Source organism: Arvicanthis niloticus, chromosome 17 (assembly GCF_011762505.2).
Source record: "Arvicanthis niloticus isolate mArvNil1 chromosome 17, mArvNil1.pat.X, whole genome shotgun sequence".
Lineage (NCBI taxonomy): Eukaryota > Metazoa > Chordata > Mammalia > Rodentia > Muridae > Arvicanthis > Arvicanthis niloticus.
The window spans coordinates 55,728,880-55,753,385 of record NC_047674.1 but is presented as its reverse complement, the minus strand read 5'-3'; the positions used below and the strand labels follow the sequence as shown (position 1 = coordinate 55,753,385).

The window sequence follows — 24,506 nt, the reverse complement described above, 5'->3', positions numbered from 1 at the left end:
GATTGCAATTTCAGTTTGCCAGCTTCCTGGAGATAGACAATGGGAAGCACTGGAACGCATATACAGCTGTTAAGAACCAGAGTGTGATCTGCAGGCCTTAGGACACAGCTAACCCAGCTCTGGACTGTGTCATGCCAGGAGTTCCTCCAGCATCACCTTCATGAAGAAGGTGGTGGGCTGGAGGATGGGCTCAGCACAGGAAGGTTTCCTAGTCAGCTGCAAACTCAAAACAGTCTGGAAGTAAAGGAAGCCTTGGGCAATAACACATCTGAGTGGGTAAAAAGGGACTGGCCACGGGCAAGCAGAGAGGGCCTGCAGGAAGCTGAGCAGGCATTTTTGGGCTCTTAGGGAACACTAAAAGTCTTCACAAGACAGCATTTGAGGCCCAGAAACAAGGCATGTTGGCTGGTAAATATGGAGTCTACTCTATTTAAAAATAATTGAAATGTCTCATTCCCTAGCCTTCCTTTCCCTTTCTGTGTACAGCTGCACAGTGCTTCCATCAGCTTAGGACTGAGGACTCTGCCTCATCCATCTCCGAGAAAGTTTTCACCCAAACACTCACTTTCATTAAAAACTGCTTCCAAGGACAGATGGACTTGTCACTACCACTAAGTTCAGGGCGCAACATGCTTATCACATCCTACACTGAGCTGCATCAGGCTGCTTGCTCATAGTCTACTGAATATTGGTACTTTCAACTTAAAAACACAACTTTTCTCAGTAGGAAGATGAGTGATTCCAAGGCAACTGTCATTTCCTTTTGTCTCCAATGCCATGCAAATCGCCTTAAATATGAAAGGCAGCCATGCGCGGTGGTGCAAGCATGTAATCCCAGCACATGGGAGGCAGCGAATCGCCAACCTGTTCTACATACGCAAGACTCTGCCTTGAAACAAAAGCAGAATTTTTCTTTAAAAAGCAATAGAGGGGATGCTATCAATGGAGGAGATGGGCAGGCAGCTAGAGGTCCTCTCCAGTAGACAGAGTGGACACTGTGCCCTCTCCACACTGTATTTCCAGGAACAACATAACGGCTACTCAGTATTCAAAGTATGTCCTAAACGAAAGAACTGTGGAGGCTCTTCTTAGAAGGGGGACAGTCTGAGCAAGGCCAGGGATCAGGAGGGGGTTTAATTTATTAGTGGTAGCATATACACTGGAATACCTCTGGGAAACCCTAAAGAAAAGCTAGAAGCAACAGCACCCAGACCATTTTTAGAACAAAAAAGAATGACTGGAGAGATGAGTCAACAGGTAAGAGTACTTGCTGTGCTTTTAGAGGACACAAGTTCTATTCCCAACACTGACATGGGGCTCACAACTGTCCGTAACTCCAGTTCCAAATGATCCAGGAACCTTGTCTAGCTTCCAGGGATACCAGACACACATGAAGCTCACATATATGCAAGCAGGCAACCCATGTGTACACTGAAATAATAATTTTTAAAAGTAAAGAAAACAAAAAAAAAAATGCTCAAACAGGATAGGAATATCCACAGCAAGTATCATGGCCATGCATGTCCCAAACCTAATACAACATAGACCAGAAGAACCAGGAGGAAAGCCTTTCCCTCGCATGGGGTCTCCTCCTCTGGACCAAGAGAGGTGAATTGCACCCACGTGTGGGGGAAACTTTCTGGAGGGACTAGACAGAACAGGGCTGGAGTTTGGAAGCCACTGGAAACAAAGAACAGCAAGCTAGCAGTGCTGTTCTCCAACAGATATCAGGAACAGTGAGGGGTTATAAAAAACCAAGGAAGCCAATTTTTTTTTTAAATTTGTATGCACACATGTGCACAAGTGACGTCAGGTATATTACGCTATTGTTGAGATACCTTATTTTTAAGTGTGTCAAGGTATCTCAGTAAACCTGGAGCTTAACAGTTGACTAGGCTGGCTGGCCAGGGAGCTCTGAGGAAACCACATCTCTTGCCTAAGAAGTGCCAAGGCTACAGATAATCACCGCCACGCCCAGCTTCACTAATTGTTGTGGGCATGCCGGTGTGCATGTGTACGACAGCAAGCATGTGGAGGTCAGAGGAAAACTTCTCCTTTACCATGTGGCTGCAGGTATTGGAATCAGCTCATTAGCCAAGTAGCAAGAGCCTTTACCCTCAGAGGCATCTTGCCAGCCCATGTCTGGCTATTATATGGGTATTGAGGATCCAAACTCAGGTCCTCAGGTCTACACAGATAGACTGTGAGACACTATCTCAAAAACAAGGTGGACAGTGGACACCGGGCAGCGCCTGAAGGACTTGAGAGAAATCTCACACATGTGTGCACACTCGCCTGTAAATTCTGAGTTCATTTAATCTAAAAAGTGAAAAAATGAATGGATAGGATCATACTATCACTTCGGTCCAAGGTTATTCATCCTAACTCCAATGGAATCCGATAGCACAAATCCAGATGAGTAAGCTACCCACAAGTCTTCAGAACAATAATTTAACTGACCAGAGTGAATCTTATCAGGTCTGTTCTTGGGAAACACTGGTTCTTTAGAAAGAGATTTTTATCTCCAACATTCTTGACGTTAAAGTGTTTTGTTTTCATGGTGAAGACAGTAGATTGAAGTTTAGGGTATGTGTGTTTTAGCATGTACAAGCTTGTGCAAAAATGCACATGAGTGTGCACATACTGAAAAGATCCATGAAATCACAGGTCAAAGCATCTGAGAACAGTCCTGACAGACAGACATACTTGTCATCACTTTGACATGAATGTGGCTGCTGGAATAGAGAACCAATATTATCTTGTTTTGTGTATGGATAAACAAGTGTATCTATTGTATCTCATGTTTTTATTATATTAAATATAAAATTGCTTCTTGATTCAAAAGAATAGCAAAGCCAGGCTGATGAGATGGCTTAGAGGTAAAGGCTTGCTGATGAACTGAAACACCTGAGTTCATTCCCTGGGAATCACATGACAGGAGGAGAGCATCAACTCTTGCTGCTGTCCTCTGACCTCCTCATGAATCTATACATGTACACAACCACAAATAATAAAATAAATGCAAAAAAAAAAAAAAGCTGGGCGTGGTAACTCATACCTTTAATTCCAGCATTCAGCTGGCAGAGGCAGGAAGATTTCATGGCTAGCCTGTTTTACATAATGAGTTCCAGGACATAAAAAAGAAAAAAGAAAAAAAACCAAAGAGCAGCAGCAGCAAGCTCGTGAGCCTCTGGCTCTGAGAGTCTGGAGCACAGCTCTGTAGAGACCTCCCTCCCGTGTGAGCTGACGTTTTCTTTTGTATACTATTATTTCCTCACTAAAAGTACTTTTTAATTTTTTTCTGTTCATACAACAATAAAATGTTAATGGAGAAAATTTTAACAGTCACCGACAGGTACCTACACAGCCATTAGGTACAGCCAAGGTAGCAGGCTTGGGAGTCAATCTCTTTGCTCTTAGCTTTGTGTGACTGACAAGCGGTGTCTCCAGACCTCAGTTTCTTCAGGAAACAACATTTACATGGAATCATTGCACTATTTAATGAGTTAACAGGTAAGAAAGGCTTCAAGGAATGCCTGGTACCAACAGAGCTCAGGAAAGTTAGTTCACCAACTGATATAACTAGGACTCCCTTCAGATTAGAAGTCACTGTGAACAAATCTAGCCTAACTGGCTCCTGCTAAGGTCCTTTTGGCAGACACTCACAAACTCCCTTCCTACTGGTCAAATGATACAGGTAACAGCCAAATATGTCTAGGGAAATGATTATTCTGGGTTGTGGCTAGTTCTTTTCAAATGAAACCCAACCACTTAGTTTCACATGAACCTACCATGCCATTGACATATGGCTTTCAATTATCTGCTTGCACAACAAGAGGCTTTGAAGACCTGTAGTACTGAGTTCACACACGTCAGCAGCATTCTCAATGCCCTTTCTGAAAGTCTCTGCTTCGCATGGCCAAGTAGTTGCTGGGTGAATAGGGAAAATCAAGCAGAGTTTGCCCAAGAAAGACTTTGAAGCCGGGCAGTGGTGGCGCACACCTTTAATCCCAGCACTTGGGAGGCAGAGGCAGGCGGATTTCTGAGTTCGAGGCCAGTCTGGTCTACAGAGTGAGTTCCAGGACAGCCAGGGCTATACAGAGAAACCCTGTCTCGAAAAACCAAAAAAAAAAAAAAAAAAAAAAAAAAAAAAAAAAAAAAAAAGACAGACTTTGAAGACACACTGAAATGTAACTTCAAATGGTACAGCTCTACTGGGGACAGAATCACAGCAGCAGATTCACCTAGGGGGCCTACTGAGCATCTGGAGTCTTTTTTTCTGAACAAGATGGCAGGTGCAAGCTGCACCAAGTGTGGAATGTGAGGCCAGCATCTGTAAATCATAGGCTGGGAAGTACAGCTGGTGGGGACCTTCTGGCTGCATAGCAATTGCTAGTCAGTGACAATCATCTTTACCTGCAGCAGATCAGATGTGACTCTCCACGTCTGTATTCTTCAACTTAATCTTAGTCTGAGGGGACAGATGGCCACAAGGTATTTACCCAACTAACCAGCCCCATTTCCTGCTTCATTTCTTTTTACTTTTTTGGTGACTCGGTGAGTTTTATTAGAGTTGTTTGCAGGGTGTAAGGGAATTTATTTGATTGCACCACTAAAGAAAATGTACCTCCCACCCATTAGAGTTTTAAATTTGTTTATTATATTGCTTTAATTTTTTTTATATTTATTTATTTATTTTTGGTTTTTCGAGACAGGGTTTCTCTGTGTAGCCCTGGCTGTCCTGGAACTCACTCTGTAGACCAGGCTGGCCTCGAACTCAGAAATCCACCTGCCTCTGCCTCCCAATTGCTGGAATTAAAGGCGTGCGCCACCACCGCCTGGCGCTTTAATTTTTTTTAAAAAAGATTTTCTTAAATTTAATTTATATGTATGGATATTTTGCCTGCATGCAAGCTATATATGTGTTGAATCCCCTGGAACTGGGATTACAGATGGTTGTGAGCCACTGAATGGGTGCTGGGGAATTGAGCCCAGGTTCTTTGCAAGAGCAACAAGTGCTAAGCTATCTCTCTAGCCCTACTATATTATTGTCTTTTGAGAATTTTTTTTAATTGCTCCTGTAGGGTTTTAGTAATGGATAAGACAGAGTAAGCATATTCTGCACAGCCTCTCACATGGAGTACAGGCAGATCTGCTCAGACGGTGTAGAGTAGCAGCTTGAGGGTTTGGAGACAGCAGGGTTTATAGTCCCAGCAAGCCAAGTCCCTGGTGTAGACTCAAGGCAATCAAACCCAGCAGTGCACCAGACTCAGTCATGCACCATGACTTTAGGTTGACACCTCTAATGTGTGTGTCACACTTATTTATTTTGTGTGTTTGACTGTGTTTGAGGGCTGGAGAGATGGCTCAGCCGTTAAAGGCTAGGCTCACAAGCGGTGATGGCGGTGGTGGCGCACGTCTTTAATCCCAGCACTTGGGAGGCAGAGGCAGACGGATTTCTGAGTTCGAGGCCAGCCTGGTCTACAGAGTGAGTTCCAGGTCAGCCAAGGCTATACAGAGAAACCCTGTCTAGAAAACAAAACAAAACAAAAACAAAGGCTAGGCTCACAACCAAAAATATAAGAATGTGTTTGAATGTGTGTGTGTGCCACAACATATAGAAGTCAGAGGACAACTTGCAGGAGTCAGTTCTCCTTCCCCAGTGTGGGTTCTGGGTAATCACTTCGGGTGTTAGGCTTTGCAGCAAGCATTCATACTGCTGAGCCATCTCACTGCCCATATAGTTTCTGGTTCTGAAACGGTCAGAAGAGAAGTGAGTTCTAGGACAGCCAGGGCCACACAGAGAAACTCTATCTCAAGAAATAAAGAAGGAAAGAAGGAAGGAAGGAAAGAAAGAAGGAAGGAAGGAAAGAAGGAAGGAAGGAAGGATAAAATTAAAAAAATAAAAAATAAAATATAGTATTTAAAATCAGCTTAAAAATAAGATGACCAATTGCACTGCAGTAAACCATGTGACTACTGAAATCTATTCTCTAGAACCTGTAGCATATAATGTAATTATGGGATGGTTCTCTAGAACCTGTAGCATATGATGTAATTATAGGACATTCAGACAAATGTCAAAAAGACAAGGCAGATGTTCTTCTTCACCCAAGCATAAAATTCACACCTGTTAAAACTCCCCACTTCCAGTCAGGTGTGCTAGCCCCAGCCTTTATCCAGCAAAAGCAGGTAGATCTCTGGGAGTCTGAGCTCAGCCCTTTCTACGTATCTTGCTCTAGAACTGCTACACAATAGAGACTCTATAAAAAACAAACAAACCAAACCAAACCAAACCCAATACTTCTTGCATACGGTTCCCAACTTTGGTTCATCTGAACTGAACACCAGTCAGCATCAAGGGAATAAAATTCACTTATACATGTTCTTTCTCATTCACTTTTACTCTCCTTTCTCCTCTGTCTCCTTCTCTATTCTTTCCCTCCTTCCCTCCCTCCCTTCCTCCCTTTATTGTGCTAAAATTAACCACTGATTGTCTACTAAACAAAACACTACTATTGAGCAACACACCCAGTCCTGCCATTCTCTTAAACCCTTATTTATGTCACAATCAGACATAAGTCAGAGGAATATGTTTCTCTTCCCAGAAAACTATAGCTGTGTCAAATTGACAAAATACCCAACCAGGACAGAGCCCTCCCTAAGGATCTCTCTCAGTCCCTGCTCCTGAGCTTTGAGTAGTCAAGTGACCCTTGCCCCCCACCCTCTGATTTTCTGAGACAGGGTTTCTCTGTTTAACAGCCCTGGTTGTCTAGAACACACTTTGTAGACAAGCCTGGCTCTGAACTCACAGAAATCCACCTGCATCTGCCTCCTGAGTGCTGGGATTAAGGGCATGTGCCACCATGCCTGGAGTAACTATCTCTTTTTAAGCAGAAGATGGCTGGGCACTCCAGTTCTTAGAACTGTAAGTACAGCTAAGAGTCAGTCAGCTGGCAAGGAGCAATGCGGAGTGGACAGCAGCCATTTGAGTTCTCTGATTAGAAGGCTTCTCAAAATCAAGGAAAGGGAGGCTAAATGTCAGGTTAAAAAAAAAAAAAAAGAGAGCTTCTGTTAAAGTGTATTTTAAGGTTAAAATAAGAACTAAGGTCTGTAGTCATTCCAATTTTGAATGTCAGCTTCTTTTTCCATTAGTATTCTATTGATAGTCTCAATTATTGTCTGTGCTGAGGAACGGCTGGGGTTGGTGAATACCAGATAGACATCTAGCTGACGGGCAGGATCGGATGGCTCTGTTAGGTAACCTTCAAGTCATTATTAAGTGACCCAATCTAATGAGCCAAGTAATCTCTCTCCATAAGTCTCTTTAAGAAAATTATAGGTAGGGTCTTGGGAGCAACTTAACATGCACAGAAAATGTCATACATGCAAGTGCATTTTCTTCAAATAATAAAAAGCAGTAGAATAAATTGAAAACTAACTGGTACTTTATTTCCTTTAAACATCTTGGTAAAAGTGGCCCTAATTTTGAAAACAAATGAGATCAAATCAGATAAAGAGAAATGCTTAGCAGACCCATCTCTATTTCTGCGGGGGGGGGGGGGGGGGGTGCATTAGAATACCAAACTTTGTAAATCAGTTGTTGCCCTTTAAAAATAATTTTAAAAAAATCACGGGCTGGACATATGGCTCAGTGGTTAAGAGTACTAACTGCTCTTCCAGAGGTCCTGAGTTCAATTCCCAGCACATGATTTTCTGAGACAGTTTATACATGGTGGCTCACAACCATCTGTAATGGAATCCAATGCCCTCTTCCGGTGTGTCTGAAGACAGCTACAGTGTACTCACATATATAAAAAGTAAATAAATAATTCTTTAAAAACAAACAAACAAACAAACAAAACAAAGCACAAAATGTCAAGCCACACTATCCTTGAAGCCCTGGGAAATGCGAGTGTAGTGACTCAGTGTGTAAGATTCACAGAGATAGGCAGGCACAGCGTACACTACAGAGGACTAGGAGCACAGGGCTAGTCTAGGCTACATAGAGAGACACTGGACACGGACACGGACACGGACACGAACACGAACACACACACACACATACACACTAACTGTTAACTCCCCTGGGAAGGGAGCTATGCCTATGGTGCAACAAACTCAAAGGCTGGAAGTGACAAGGGTTCCAGAAAGGTTTTTTTTCTCTCATTTTGTTTACTGCTTTGTCTCCAGGCCCTTCCATGTAGTAACATATAGGGCATGCAACAGTAGATGCTCGGCTAAATCCATAAAATAAAAACCGCCTGGGAAGGTGCTTTCTGAAGCTACGAACATGCCACACTGAGAACAGGGCTCCTGACTCCAGCCCACACTGGGCTTACAGCTCCTAGCAAACCTGCAGTGAGTGAGGAGTGCTCTCTACATTTTCTACAAGTCTTTTTAATGTTCAAGATGAATTAAGGAAGAGATAAGTCCTTCTACCTACCTCTGCATCAGTCAGTTTCATAGTTAGGAGCCTTATGAAAACTCACTGCTTACCCAGGAGTGGAAAACGATGGAAGACAAAACATGTTCCAATATTGTTATTAAAATAATGCCAACCCATCTACCCTGAAAGTGAGTGCTTCCTGGAGCCCCTGTAAGACCCTGTTAAATGCCACACTTTCATCAGTGTTTAGGAAAGAGTCTCAAACAATAGTGGGCATGGGAGATGAGAAAAGAGAACGGAAACCATCACTGCTGCACTGCCACTGAAACCAACTATCCCAAAGTAGGCCTGCATTGAACTCATGGTTTCAACCACTGTGCCAGCAGTTCTCAACCTGTGGGGTGACCCCCAGGGGTTACCTAAGACTGTTGGAAAACACAGATAGTCTCATTACAATTCATGACAGTAGCAAAATTATAGTTATAAAGTGGCAATGAAAATAATTTTATGGTTGGTTATCACCACAGCATGAGGAGCTACAGTTGCAGCGTTAGGAAGGTTGAAGCCCACTGACCATGACAAAGAAGGCTGCCCAAATAAAGCTGCATAAACTTCTAGACGCTGACGGGACCTAACATCCATGTAGAGTTGGGTTATCTACAATATCTGAGTTCTGGACAATAAACATATAACGGCTTTTGGAATTTTATTTGTTACCACCTGACATACATCTACAGTGCTTAAATGAACAAGACCCCCATAGTGAGCCTGATATTACAGCAGCAGGCAGTGTTCAGAGCAAAAGGGGTGGATAATTACTCGACAGGCTATGGCAAGCACAGTCTCTTCATCAAGAAACTTCAAGCTACCCAAAACTTTATTGAAAGTTCAGAACATCACCAAGACACAGGTCATGGTTCCTCCCTCCTCTTGACAGGACTGAATGATTCTCACTGATAAGGTCTTCCCACAGCGTTCTTCCTTACCCATTAAACAAGCCGCTCCCACTGTCTTCCATATTCTCACAAAATCACTGGCTGGGTTTCCTCTTCTCTGTTCCCTACAAGGGGAAACAACCTGTGAGCAAGGTATGATATACAGCAAGAAAAAAGCAATTTTTATAAAATTTATAGATTTTCAGAAAATATTTCAGAAAAGGATTAGTATATTACAACAGTGAAATTCCTACAAGTTTTCAACTTTGATATTTCAAAAAATGGGAAACAATATGACCCACATTTCAGCTAAGAGCAACCAAGGATTCAGTCATTTACAGGGAAAATGAGCCATAAATGCTTTCAAGGTTTTCTTCTGGGGGAAAAAAAAGCATTTCTGTTCAGATCACACATTGTCTTTGTATATAACCTGAAACAGTCAGAACTGAAAACTCGTGCTAACAAAAATACTCCAGTACCAAAGGCGAAACTTACTTATGCAAAGTGCAAAGGATGATGGTTTGGAGAGAGAGTGAGATGACTTCTTTGTACTAACTGGGCTTTTGACCTATATGGAAGCAGCAAGTATCTTTAAAAGCAACATATTCTATACTCAAGGATATTATATTAAGCAAAGATAGAGTTTATGAGTCCCATACATTACACATGTAATCTTTTTTTTTTTTTACATTTCTGATCGTTTATTTGGGATTGAATAAAACTTGATTGGTGTATTAGCTGCTACAAAACAGTGTGGCAAATTCTGTTTTATCAGCCTAACAGTAAACACAAGAATCCTCTTGAGGGAAACTTTCTTTTTGAAAATATGTACCCTTGATATGGGGCCCCACTTCTAAGGTCCAGTCTCCTTGGAGTAGGCGGTTCCCTGAAGAATGGTTGTTAGATCTCAGAATGGTTGTGGAGAAAGGGAAATTGCTCTGCATTCTATGAGGGGAAGCACTTGTTGTTTTATCTCTAAAGGGGCATGGGAGAAGAATGTTGAGAGGACAGAGAAGAAAAGAAGAGCCATACAATAGGGCAGAGCTGGGATTGGGTGGGGATGAAGAGCTCAGGCCTAGGGTGGCTGAAGGTGTCTGCATCAATGCAAAGCTCGGCTCTCTCCACCTCTACCTTGCCCCTTTCTTTAGTAGGTATACCAACTGACAATGCCCTGTGTGAATAGAGCTTGTCTGAAAATCACACACACCAAGACTCCCATCCGGGTGCACTCGGTACAAATCAGTGCTACAGGGCAAGAAAAGTCTGGGCCCACAAGCAGAAGAGGTGCAGATGGAGACACTCACAAAAGCTTTATAGAAAGAGCTTAATTTACTATATATTACAGGCTGCAGGTCTGAGACACTCACCCAGACAAACTACATTGGCATGTATGGGTGGAGCCTCAAATTCAAACAGTATCCCTCTCACCCAAAACCTCTGGCTTCCAAAGTAATAACGTCTCCCCTCAAAGCTAATTACAGTCAAAACCAAGTAATTTTAATTTAATTTTAGATGTCCCCTCTCTCCAGCTAACTACATAAATCACCTCTATACTCAATAGCTATAAGATATGTAACCACATGGAGTTTATGTTTAACATACTACTACATTTGATCTTAGTTAGAAGGCCATGCTGTGTGGTGGCACATACTTCTGATCCCTGAGCTGAGAGACCTTGGACAACTCACTTATGACCTGGGACCCCTAAACTTCCTCCCCTATAACATCAACTGTACCAAAGATGCTGCCCAAATCAATAAGAAAACGTGTATCAATGCATTATAGATAAGTATGTGTGAGATATTACTCTGGCGAGAGGAGACCCTGGTATTTAAACATTCCAGGAGCTCTGAGCGAGCTGGGATCAAAGAGCTAGGTCATCCAGGCAGAATTCAAAGAATTCTGAAATGCGTTTAGCATTTGGTTCTTTATTTTACTTAAATACCACCTAGTTTTAACTACCAAGTTTCATAGGAGCTAAAGAACATAATTAGATGAGAATTCTAGACTGAGAGTTCCTTCTTACTAAAAAATAAAATAAAATAAAATAAAATAAAATAAAATAAAATAAAATAAAATGGAATGAGCTAAGAGTACTGGCTTAGAGTGATCCTGTTCCCAAAGCAATTCCAAACCCCACCTACGCTGAGCAGCAGCAGAAACAGCCACGGCCATGACATTATCGTGCGCAGAGCTCCCATCTCATCATATAGGAATTCTCATTCTACCCTTCATGCCTCATGTAACATACAATACATACTGTTAACTGGGAGAGTCTAACCTTCCAATATAGTCACACTGCTTTCAAAACAGTGATTCTGTCATCAGGGATTCCTTAGAAATACTAGAAAATGGTTCAACAGTTAAGAGCACATGGGCTCTTCAAAAGGACCTGGGCACCTATGTCAGAAAGTTCACAACTACCTATAACTTCAGCTCCTGGGGTTCCAATACCCTCTTCTGGTTTCCAAGGGTGCCACCCCCCATAAGTAAATAAAATAATTTTTAAAAGTTTAAAAAAGGAAGACAGACAGACAGACTAAACAATGGGCTAGAGATGGTTCAGAGCAAAGGCTGTTCTTGTAGAGGACCCAGGTTTGGCTCCCACTGTGTCAGGAGGCTCACAAGTACTGGTAGGTAACTCTAGCACCAGAGGGCCCTCTTCTGGAGTCTGTGGGCATTGCATTCACATAGCCCCACCGAGGCAGACAGACAGACAGACAGACACATACACACACATATTAAAATTTTAAAAAAGAAACACTAGACAACAGTTTTACAAGAACAGAGCTGCAACTTTAAGAGGGATGGGACGTGGGGGTGTCCACTGCACTCACAAAACATCACTGTGCTGGGGTGTTTTAAACACATTTACCCTCTCAGGCTTCAAAATGAGATAGTTGTTAGTGGTGTTTTACAGAACAGCACAGGGTCAGCCTCAGTAAGTGACTAGCCCACACATGGCCAAGGAAACAGAGGCAGCCAGGGCCAAGTGCTTTACTGGTGCATTCTAGTAACCAAGGAACACAGTTTATAGTCTTGTGTCGATGGTTTGCAATTACTGAACTGTGAACCGATCCTTTTTCACAAAGCACTTTTAGAATTGACCAAGCAGGGAACAGTAGTAGTAAAAAGGCCCTTTTAGTGCTTCATTTAAGCTCTTTAAAATATAAACAGGAGCCCAGTGTGGTGGCTCAGTAAATGGCATCCCAGCACTCAGGAGGCTGGGCCAGGAGAAATGCTTTGACCTCATGGCCAGCTCTGATGATGCAGTTCTAGGGCCACCCTGAGCCACAGAAAACCTAAAGAAAAGAATCTTTAAATGTAAAGCATAGATTTTTCTTAGTTTTAAAATTCACCAAAATAAACCAGGTGATGGTGGCATGTGCCTTTAATCTCAGCACTCAGGAGAAAGAGGCAGGTAAATCTCTCTCTCTCTCTTTTTTTTTTTTAAGATTTATTTATTTATTTTTTGTGTGAGTGCACTGTAGCTGTCTTCAGACACACCAGCAGAGGCATCAGATTCCATTACAGATGGTTGTGAGCCACCATGTGGTTGCTGGGAATTAAACTCAGGACCTCTGGAAAAGCAGCCAGTGCTCTTAACCACTGAACCATCTCTCCAGCCCCAGGTAAATCTCTTAAGTTTGAGGCCAGTGTGGTCTACAGAGTGAGTTCTAGGTCAGTCAGGGCAAAATACAGAAACCCTGCCTTGGAAAAATAAAATAAAATAAATTTGTCAAAATAGAACTAGAGCCCAATGAGGAAGAAATATGGGACTTAAATTTCACAAAACAATAGTAAATGCGGAGACCATTTGGTGACATAAGCAATAGATAGATTGTTCAGTGGTAGATCTCTGGCCTAGCATGCCTGAGACCCTAGTTTTAATCCTAGTGACTTGTAGTGATAGCCAGAGGCTATTTCAGAGAATACTACCCAGGTACAGAAAGGAACACTTGAGACTCTGTTGTAGCCCTAGACAGAAGAGTAAAAGGTAAGCCATATGTTCTCTGCACCATGGAGACAGAGGCAGGAGGATATCTGTGAGTTTTAGTCTGGCCTGGTCTATAGATGAGTTCTTGGCCAACCAGAGATACAAACTGAGATGTCTTTAAAAAGTAGTTATACATACTGAGGAGTAAAGCGAATGGAGCTTGGAATACCTGTGAGAGGGGGGACAGCAGGCAGAACTGAAGGGAGGGAGGACAGCAGGCAGAACTGAAGGGAGGGAGGACAGCAGGCAGAACTGAAGGGTGGTAAGAACGGCTACCCTGATCTCTACTCTGACGCCTAGTGGCCACTGATGGTGGCTGGGAGGTTTATTCTCCAGGAAGATGACTACAGAGAGACATACCAAGGTCAGCACAGGATGTGAGGTGTTCTAGACAGCCAGGGCTACACAGAGAAACCCTGTCTCAAACAAACAAATAAAAAAGAGAAACAAAAGAAAAGAAAAAAGGAAAGAAACAAGTATGTTTATTCTTTCATGCTCTTGCTCATAAATGGAGAAAGTTTATAAAAAATAAAAAGTAAGGTCTTGAAAAATGGCTCAGCAGTTAAGGTGTACATGCCGATAAAGCATTCATACACATAAAATACATAAATAAATCTTTAAAAAAAGAAAGAAAAGGTCCCACTTCTTGCTAAATTACCAAAAAAAATTAAAACAATGTCAAAATTACAACAGGGGATTGATATCTCAGTTGCAGAGGGCTTGCTTAGTACCATGTCCAAGGTCCTAGACTTGGTTCCCAGCACAGGAAAGAGAAGAAGGGAGGGAGGATGGAGATGAGGGAAAGGATTAAGGAAAGGCAGGAAGGGTTCCACATACATGAAATGTCACAGGAAAACCAATCCCACTAAGAGAAAGACAACCAGGAGACAACCTGGGAATGCTAAGTCCAAGCAGTGCTATAAGGAAAACCTATTAAGGCTAGAAGTGATGGTTCTGACTACATGAAGTTCATGTGTATTCAATAAAGAACAACTCAGACAGAATTAACAGAGGATACTCAGATTATACTCTTATGGCTTAAAACCAACCAGGGGATGTGCAGATATTAAGTTTATAGATTATTATAATCATATAATTTCTAGTTTCTATAGGAAACAAATACAGAGGCAATTCACAGAAGGGGAGCAATTAACTGAAACAGGAAGAAATGTTCCAGATCCTTAGTGCCTTGCACAAGTTACACTGAGACATCGTTACTAAATGGCAAAAGGTAGAAATGTAAGTACTGGGGCAGTTACAGACATGCCATGCTTGTGGGGTGCAGTGTGATCGATCTACTTAGCTCTGATCAGCTCTTAGGCCATCATGGCCAGCCTGGGCCTGTATTCTAAAATATGCTGGTATTGGGCACTGCAAGATTGCTACTGGAACTATTGTTTACAGTAGCCTAGGCACCCATTGCTATGGGGATCTGTGTACACCGTGGAATACTATACCACAGTTAAGATCAATTAGCTAGGTCTCCATCCAGCATAAGTACACCTTCAAATAGTAAACAAAGTAAAAGATAGATGGCATTTCTAGGAGATTCTAAAGCCAAATTCTCCAACAGCAGAACAGAGCCAGATATTTTGTGACTAAAGATAAACACTTCCCATTACTAAATATTTTACAAAGATGCATCTAGAATTAAGAGCTTGTATAAGCCACACTGGGGAGGATTCTGTAGGGAAGGAATATGAGAAAGATGAACACACAGCTTTTGGCCACTGAAGCAAGAGTCCTCAAGCCTCATGACGTGATTTTGGTCCCTACAATACATGGGTAAAAGAGAACCAAGTCCCACACACAATTATCCTCCAACTTACACGCAAACACACACATAGACATCTCATAATAAAAAAATCTTAAGAAAGTCAGCTGGGTCTTAAAGGGCAGGGTGTGGTGGCACACACCTTTAATCCCAGCAGCTGGATCTCTGTGAGTCTGAGGCCAGCCTGGTCTGGATAGTGAGCTCTAAGACAGCTGGGGCTACATAGTGAAACTCTATCTCAAAAACCAAAACAAACAAAACCTCCTAAAACTTAAAAGAAAACCACTTTGAGCTCACACATATATTAATTTATGCAATAAAACCTTCTAAATGCCTCTTACATGTCAAGAGTTAAGTTTAAATACAATTCTTTTCTTATTTTTAATTTAAAAAGTATGTTTTCAGGGCTGGAGAGATGGCTCAACGGTTAAGAGCACTGACTGCTCTTCTAGAGGTCCTGAGTTCAATTCCCAGCAACTACATGGTGGCTCACAACCATCTGTAATGGGATCTGATGCCCTCTTCTGGTGTGTCTGAAGACAGCTACAGTGTACTCATACATAAAATAAATAAATAAATCTAAAAAAACCCCTCTTTTTTAAAAGTATGTTTTCATTGGACATATCGGAAAAAAGTAAATTATACTAGAATATGTATATTACTACTACACAGTGAGAAGCTCACATGTGTATGTGTGTTGTATGTACTTGTTATTGTGGGTTTGCATATGTATGTTCCTGCATGTGTAAGAAATATGCACGTGGAGGCCAGAGGTCAACACCAGTGTCCTCCCTTAATCACTCGCCACCTCCCTCCCTCTGTCTCCGTCTCCCCCTCTCCCACCCTCCCTGGCTGGCTGGCTGGCTAGTGAGCTTCTCTAAAGCCCTGACCTACAGGCTGTGGTTGTAGGAGCAGCCACCACACCTGGCTCTTCATGTGGTCTGGTGAAAGAGCTTATGCTCACAGAGCAGCACTTTATTGACTAACCAGTACCCCCAGAAATCATTCTCTTTTATTTTATTTTTTAGATTTTTAAAATTTTATTTGTATAGGAGCTGGAGAGATGGCTCAGCGGTTAAGAGCACAGACTGCTCTTCCGGAGGTCCTGAGTTCAAGTCCCAGCAACCACATGGTGGCTCGTGACCATCTCCAATAGGATCTGATGCCCTCTTCTGGTGTGTCTGAAGACAGCTACAGTGTACTTGTATAAATAAATCTTAAAAAAAAAAAAAAAAAAAAAAAAAAAAAAATTTATTTATATGTATGAGTGTTCTATTTGTATATATATATATTCACTACATGTGTGTCCATTTAAGTCAAAAAAGGGCATTGGATAACCTAGAACTGAAGTTATAGCCAGTTGTAGTTGTCATATGGATGTGAGGGACTGAACCCAGGTCCTCTGGCAGAGTAGTGTAAGTTCTTAACCTCTGGGCCATCTCTCCAGCCTCAGCATCATTCTTAAGACGGTGTCAATCCTAGAGCCTGATGCAGGCTAGGCAAGTGCTACATTCCACTGAGCTGTAGCCCTAATCCTTCAGGGTTTTTTATTCTTTTATTTTTTTCATAAAATAGAAATATATTTGAGAGCCCAATGTGGTGGCCATACTTTAGCAACCACACGGTGGCTACAGCCATCTGTCATGGGATCTGATGCCCTCTTCTGGTGTGTCTGAAGACAGCTACAGTGTACTCATATACATAAACTAACTAAATAAAATCTAATCAATCAATCGATCGATCGATCGATCGATCAATCAATCAAGACCAGTCCTAGCTGCATAGTAAGTTCAAGATCAGCCTGGGTTATGTGAGACCTATCTCCCCACAAAAACAAAACAAAACAAAACCAAGAAAAACAAAAAACAGGCTGGAGAGATGGCTCAGCAGTTAAGAGCACAGACTGCTCTTTCAGAGGTGCTGAGTTCAATTCCCAGCAACCACATGGTGGCTCACAACTGTATATAATAGGGTCTGGTGGCCTCTTCTGCTATGTCTGAAGAGAGCAATGGTGGTGTACTTATATGCATTAAAATAAATACAAACAAAAAACAAAACAAAAATCCTAAAAAAGAAGACAGCTTTAAGTTCTTTAAATAAGCTGGGCTGGAACACAAAGAAAACTCTAGTGACTTTCATATCTCAGTCCGCAGGGAAGATACTCTCCCTCACATGACCACTGGGAAAACAATTACTTTTTGGAGAATCCCCGGCCCCCCATACATTCTAACTGCTCAGAAATCTCAGCAAGATTGTCCTGTTCTAAGAGGTTTCACAGGCAGACTACTAGACACTATGTAGGCGCCACAGTTAATGTGCCCATCACTGCATGCTCACACAAACTGACTCATGGGGCCTGGGAGACAGCTCAGTCAGCAGAGCAGTTACTGCATGTACGTGAAGCCCTCAGTTCCCACATACAAAGTGAGGCATGGTGGTAATTTCCTTGTAATCTCAGCAGTACAAAGGAGGATCCCTGGGGCTCTTTGGGGACCAGCCCTAGGTCCCAGTGAAAAACTCAAAAAGTAACACAGATGGCTCCTGTAGGATGTCATCTAAGTTTGACCACCCACACAACCTGATTGCCATGCTCCATGCAAAAATGACAGTTCTATTCCACTCCACATCCTCTTAGGATAGAACATGAGGAAACAAAAACCCAGTTATCCTCCCCGCTTCTCTGACCTTTAGACAAGGTCTATCTATGTAGCCCAGGCTATCTTAAACGTGTGGTAGCCATCTTGCTCCCCCTCCTGAGTGCTGGTACTACAATGTTAAGCTACCGAATCAGGTTTCATCCTTCTCTTTATCTCAAGTGCATGGATATAGGACAAGTCCCTAGAGAAGGGCATATGCACATTTTAAATTCTAACAAACATTGCCTAATTTACCTTCAAGAAAAGCTTCCATTCTTGACAAGTGTGCAAGGTTTTCAGCTTTCTCAAATCCCCATCCTACTGGCTAGCACTGACTTTTAAAATGTTTGTCAGTCCTACAGGTAAAAGAAGAGTAAATTATATGTTTCGTTTTATTTATATGTAAATGTTTGGAACTACTGAATTTAAAGCTCAGGTAGATTTTACAATGAATAATAGCTGTAGGCTGAGATGAATTCCAGAGTCACATTAACAGTGTAACTGGGGAGGCTGGTGTTGCTTGACAGCAGGGATTTCAACATGGGGTACACCATGCCACGTGTCATTGAGACATACTTATCCTTCACAATTTGGAACATATGAGTGCTCTTGGCTCTATGGTCATGCACTCACTGTCCTGTCTTCACGAACTCACTTATCTCTGACAGTAGAAGCCAGGCCATGCCCATGTGAGGGAAGTGCTGAGAGACACCCCCAGCCTTAGATCTATAGATGGCATTTTATGTAGAGTTGCTCATGAATCTCATCCACCCTGCGTGTTATAGAGTACAGAGGTGCAATTAGTGTCTAAACCTGAGCATGCAATAAAACTAACATATAGGTAGCTGTGATAAACATAGGAAAATAAATGTTGGGGCCAGCCAGCATGGCTCAGTTGAAAGGTGTTTGTCACCAACCCTTCTGACTTTGATCCCTGACACCCACATAGTGGAAGCAGAGAACCAACTATCACAAGTTGTTTTCTGACCTCCATGCACAATCTGTGGTACATGCAGACAACACACATACATTAAATAAATGTAAAAAAGAAAGGTAAAATTTAGCATTGGCTACCCACAAGGATATTCTAGACATTCTGGGTTTTCCTTACTGTGGTGGTTTGAATAGGAATGGTTCCCATAGACTCATACACTTGACCGCTTGGGCATTAGGGAGTGGCACTGCTGAGAGAGATGAGAGGTGTGGCCTTGCTGGAGGGACTGTGCTGCTCTGGGTTTCAGAAGCCCAGCCCAGGCCCAGAGGCTCATTTTATTCCTGCGACCTTTAGATTTAGATGTAGAGCTCTCAGCTACCATTCTGCCTGTGTGCTGCCATGTTCCCTAACACGAGGACAGGGGACCTCTGGAACTATAAACAACCCAGGATTAAATGCTTTTCCTTAAAAGAATCGCCATGGTCATGGTGTCTCTTCACAGCAACAGGACACTGACAAATAGACTTAAAGAGGTTTTTTTTTTTTTTTTTTTTTTTAATTTACTTATATGTATGTAAACATGCCTGCATAAGTTTATGTGTATTACATGGGTGCAGGCGCTGGATTCTCTAGAACTCGAGTTGCAGACAGTTTGGAAATAAGAGTTCTTATCCACTGAGCTATCTCTCTAGGCTGCTGCTGCTGCTTTTTCTTTTTAAGTTTCTTATATGGGGCAGTGGAGGTTTATGTGACTGAAGAGTCTTGAAGAGGGCAATGGATCCCCTGGAGCTGGACTTAAGAGATGGTTTTGAGTCACCTAATGTAGGTCCTGGGAATGCTTAATCTGGTACCTGTGATGCTTAGGTATTATAGTTGAATATTACTTTGAATTCTAGCTCATTCTGCCTCTACCTCCCAAGTGCCGGGATTGCAGGTATATTCTATCATGCCTGGCTGGGATTTGGGTTTATAAAAACAAAATACTAATTCAGACCCACAGACTTTTTTTGTAAAGGCTCACATAAATGAGATGACCTCTGTTCACAAGTGCCGATTCACCCTGAGAGGCTCAATGCCTCTCACATTTTCTTACCCTATTTTCTTCATGACTACCTCCCGGTAACAATTTTTTTTTTCAAGGAGAATCAAATTAGCTCTAACAGGGACTGTGACCTTACTATCCTGATAAATCAGTAGCTATCATTATAAAAATAAGTACCCTAATTTATCTGCCATTCTAGAAGAATTTTAGCTCAATACCCATAAACCAATAAACCTCTACCCATCCTTGCTTTAATTTTCAAATAAAATTTACATTGATGGGACAAATGAATCCTTCAGGCTATCTCAGAGTCAAATGTTCTCGATGCTTTCACTTGCAGGTCTGTGCCAGTGAACACACACACATGCCCCTGCATATCTCCCCTATGTCAGACACTGAATAAAGAAAGAGCAGGAAGTGGCAAAGAGCAGGGCCTTGAACAGGAACTCCATGAGACACAGGTTAAAACTCAGCTATAATTTATATTTTGACCACTCAGCTGCCTTTTGAAAAAGCGGATACAAAGGTAGGACCACCTTTCCTTGGGGAGCTAAGGAAGATAAAAGCATCTTCCTAACTCAGCCTCAGCAGCACTGCCCTCTCACCATGGGGCGGTCACTGGCCCAGCAAGAGCAGCACTGCCTGTAAGCTTTCCAAAGACAATGCTGGAAGCTAGCTATTCTACTGGAGTGGGAGCCATAAAGACCGGTTTCCTGGGCTCTAAACTATGCAGAGAGCCCTGCTAATCCTCCCCAAATCCCACAGCACAGAGGTGGGGGTGGAAAACAGCACACAAAATATCAAACTGAGCCACGGGCAGTAGCTATGGGGTACAGAAGGTCCTCACATTTCTATAGCTAAGAAGGGCATGATGGAAAGGGAGAGAGAGACACACACAAAGCCTTTCACAACATGCAAACATTCATTTTACCCTGACTCTCTTCTGATGTGCTAGCCAACATCTGCCCCCATTCATCTGTCCGCCCCACTGCATGGAAAGCATGGAGCAGCAGCATTCTCACAGTGACTCTGGAGAGATGCTACTCCAGTGTAAATTACTAATTAGCTCAAAGGAAGACAAAGAGAAAAAATACCTGTCACAGAATGCTGTTTACAACTTGACACATGATAAAAACACTGAACATTTCACAGGAGCCCTTACTTTCCAGACTTCTATTAACATGTGAATGGGAAAGGAATGGTATTATAGTCTTTTAAAACTGTCCGTGTCTCAGAAACAATAACACATGACTAGAAACAACGCTTCCCAAATAATTTGTAATTTTCTCGTCCTTATGAAAGGGAACTGTTTCTAATTATTACAATCAGCTTTATAAGGAGCTATATTTCATAGCTCTGATAACAGCTTAAGGAAGGGTAGAAAAGGGAATGAAGCCCACAAGCTCTGTTTCATGTTAGTCAGCAAGCCTCTGGCTTCGGTTAGACAGGCCTGTCTGCGTGCACACCTTTAACATCCTAGACTGGAGACTGTCTAGAGGTGAGATGGGGTCAGCGATAACAGTGGGAAAGATTTAGACTTAGGCTGGAGGTGGTGGCTATGTTACTATTTCCATAGATCACCTCAGTATAAGGCAGACCAATTTGAATGAATCCCAGCCAACATTCCAGAAGCAGAATCTGTGTATGCTGGTCCGTCCCAGCTCCCTGAAGCTGCATAAAGATCTACAAGATAGAAAATCTCCTCGAATATTCTATGGCACGGCCTAACAGCCGTTTCTTACACAGTGCAACGTTAGCAGCTACTGTGTCCTAAGAACTCAACACAGTTTTTTGTCACTAGCAGGGGCCTACGCATTTGTCATTTACAGATGACAGAATTTTTCCCAGCATCTGCTAAAGAAAGCACACTGTATAACTTTAACAAGTCTTCCTAATGTTTATTTATTTAGGATTCTTAAGACAGAGTCTCACTTTAGCTCAAGCTGGACTGAAACAACGTAGCCCAGGATGACCTAGAATTTATGATAATCCTTCTGCCTCAACCGTCTGATGAATGGGATTCCAGGTTTTGAACCAATACCTGACTTATACATTCTATCTTGACATTACTTCGCCCCAAGGACTTTGACTAAAATGAAATGTACACCAAAGTGATTCCCTTTCATTTTTTCCGCAAGGTACTTATTTGAGACAGTATCTCTCTATGTAACCCTGGCTGTCCTGGAACTTACTACGTAGACCAGGCTGGTCTCAAACACAGAGATCTTCCTGCCCCCTGGGTGAGTCACCACACCTGGCCCCAATTTTAATTTTTTATGTGCATGAGTATATTGCCTGTATGTATGTATGTATGTTGTACCACATGCAAGCTTCATGATGCTGGAAGCCGTATGAAGTCATAGGATCCCCTAGAAATGGAGTTATAAGCAATTATAAGCTGCCATGTAGGTGGTGAGGACCCAACCTAGGTCCTCTGCAAGATCATCTCTTAACCACTGAGCCATCTCTCGGCCTCCTTTTTTTTTTTAAAAAAAAAAAAAAAAAAAGGCTTCTTTCTTTCTTTCTTTCTTTCTTTCTTTCTTTCTTTCTTTCTTTCTTTCTTTCTTTCTTTCTTTCTTTCTTTCTTTCTTTCTTTTAAAGCAGGGTTTCTCTGTGTAGCCCTGGCTGTCCTGGAACTTGAACCTACAGAGATCTGCCTCTGCCTCCAGAGTGCTGAGCTTTATGGTGTGTGCCACCACGCCCGGCAATTTTATTTTTATGTATGTGTCTGTGTGTGGGTACGTATATATGACTGTAGGTGCCCTTAGAGACCAGATGTGTCAGCGGTCCCCAAACGTGGAATTACAGGTGGTGTAGAGCCACTCAGCATGAGTGCTTGGAACTGAACTTAGAACATCTGCAAGAGCAGTAAGCACTCTTTACCACTGAGCCAGCTCGTTAGTCCCTCCCTTTTCTTTAGTAAGACAAATATGTTCATATTAATTTTCTCCTGTTATTTGTTTAAACATTTTTAGCAATGATAAAGCAAATCAGGTAAAAACAAGCAGCGAGTTGGAATGAAGGCATATAAAAATCTCTTCACGTCATTTCTGCAACTTCCTCAAGACTGAAAAACTAATAAAACCCACAGCCATCGAAATATAGTTTTGCAGGTCATGGAAGTGAGAGACTAGGAGTTAGATGGAGAGTGGACTTAGCTAGGTAACAAAGGTGTCACATTTCCAAGATGGCCAGCTTCTTCCCCACCCTCCAGACCTGAGAGAAGCAGCTTTAGTCCTCTAGCCCTCAAAAGCAGGCCTCTGCTGATGGACTGGTCCAACAAGCTCAAGGGCAGATCTGCAGGTGTCACTCAAGAATTGCAGACCAATCAACTCTCCTGTCTGTCCTCAAATTGACCAAGCCTAAGGGAGGGGAGGAAAGTTCTTCAGAGGCTTTGGAACAGCAGCCCTGGACAAAAGACTGCAGTTGAGCCATCTGAGCCTCTACTTTGCAGAGGGCCTTTTCTCTGGGTTCCTGCCTGTTACATGCATTTTCTCACCCCCAACATATGCCTTGTCCATTTTGTCTGCAGTCCTTAAGCACTTGAGGTTTCTCTGCTGTTCCCTGTTTCACTTCAGATTTTTTCTTGCCTTGTCGTTCTGAAACTGGCAGAGAAAAACAAACCCAGTCTAGACCATTTGACTGTATCATTTCAAGACCCCTAGACTGTTCAGTAGCACAGGCCTACACTTGCAGAACTTGGAAGAGTTTCAGCTACATAATACCCCATTTCTTTCTTTTCTTTTTTCTTTTCTTTTATTTCTTTTTTGTTTTGTTTTGTTTTGTTTTGTTGTTTTTGTTTTTCGAGACAAGGTTTCTCTGTGTAGCCCTGGCTGTCCTGGAACTCACTCTGTAGACCAGGCTGGCCTCGAACTCAGAAATCCGCCTGCCTCTGCCTCCCAAGTGCTGGGATTAAAGGAGTGCACCACCACTGCCCAGCATAATACCCCATTTCAAACAAACAAACACCTTAAAAAACCTCACCAACAGAAGCCCCTCCCCATTGTTCCTGTCCTGATTTACACACTCAGCTAAGTTAAGTACTCAGTAGTCTCAGTAGAGACAGAGAGCTCAACTCAGTAGCCCAGGTTGGGTTAGAACTGACTCAGGCTGGTCTTGAACTTATGGGTAATCCTTCTGCCTTAGTCCCCCATGTGCTAAGACTCCAGGTGTGAACCACCACACTCAACAAACTATGTTTTTAATTTTAGTGAGTAAACTGATTCATGTCACCAGATGAAAGCAGAGCACTTAGTACATTTTTTAGGCAGGCAAACATAAAGAGAAAATAAAGAAGAAAATAAAATAGCAATGTTCTGAACATATTTTCACTTATGAATAGCTGAACTGAAGCATGACTTTCATTTTTCTTCAAATAGCAATAATCTTTCAACTGAGTAAAGAACGACTTTCCAGCTTTAGAAGTGGGCAGGTAATCTGCAGCACAGTAAGGTACTAGAAAACGGTTTAGGGGTGTTGGTTTTGTAAAAACAAGTTTGGAATTTAAAAAAATGTAAACGCACAAGAGAACCTTGTGTGAATGAATATGTGTATTAGATGTCACCCTGTGACACAGGTCTTAGGTGCACCACTTAGAAAGCTGTAGAGTGGCAAGTGTCTGGAATCCCAGAACTGGGGTAAAGGCAGGCTAAGAATTCAAGGTCAGCTGGGGGGGTGGGGGGGTGCGCTAGGGGATGCCCATGCCTTTAATTCCAGCACTCAGGAGGCTAAGGCAGGGGGATCTATGAGTTCAAGGCTAGCCTGTTCTACAGAGTAAGCTCCAGAAGAGCCAGGGCTAC

General features: G+C 42.4%; 1 protein-coding gene across 14 annotated transcripts in view; it reads right to left on the bottom strand.

Moving 5' to 3' along the window:
* The window catches only part of Usp49 (ubiquitin specific peptidase 49), a 61,475-nt gene that overhangs the window by 30,315 nt on the left and 6,654 nt on the right, over window positions 1-24,506 (bottom strand). For all 14 annotated transcript variants that reach the window (XM_076915340.1, XM_076915336.1, XM_076915339.1 and 11 more), the window contains one exon: window positions 9,376-9,449. The gene's annotated coding sequence lies outside the window, so the exon portion shown is untranslated. The remainder of the gene's footprint in view (window positions 1-9,375; window positions 9,450-24,506) is intronic.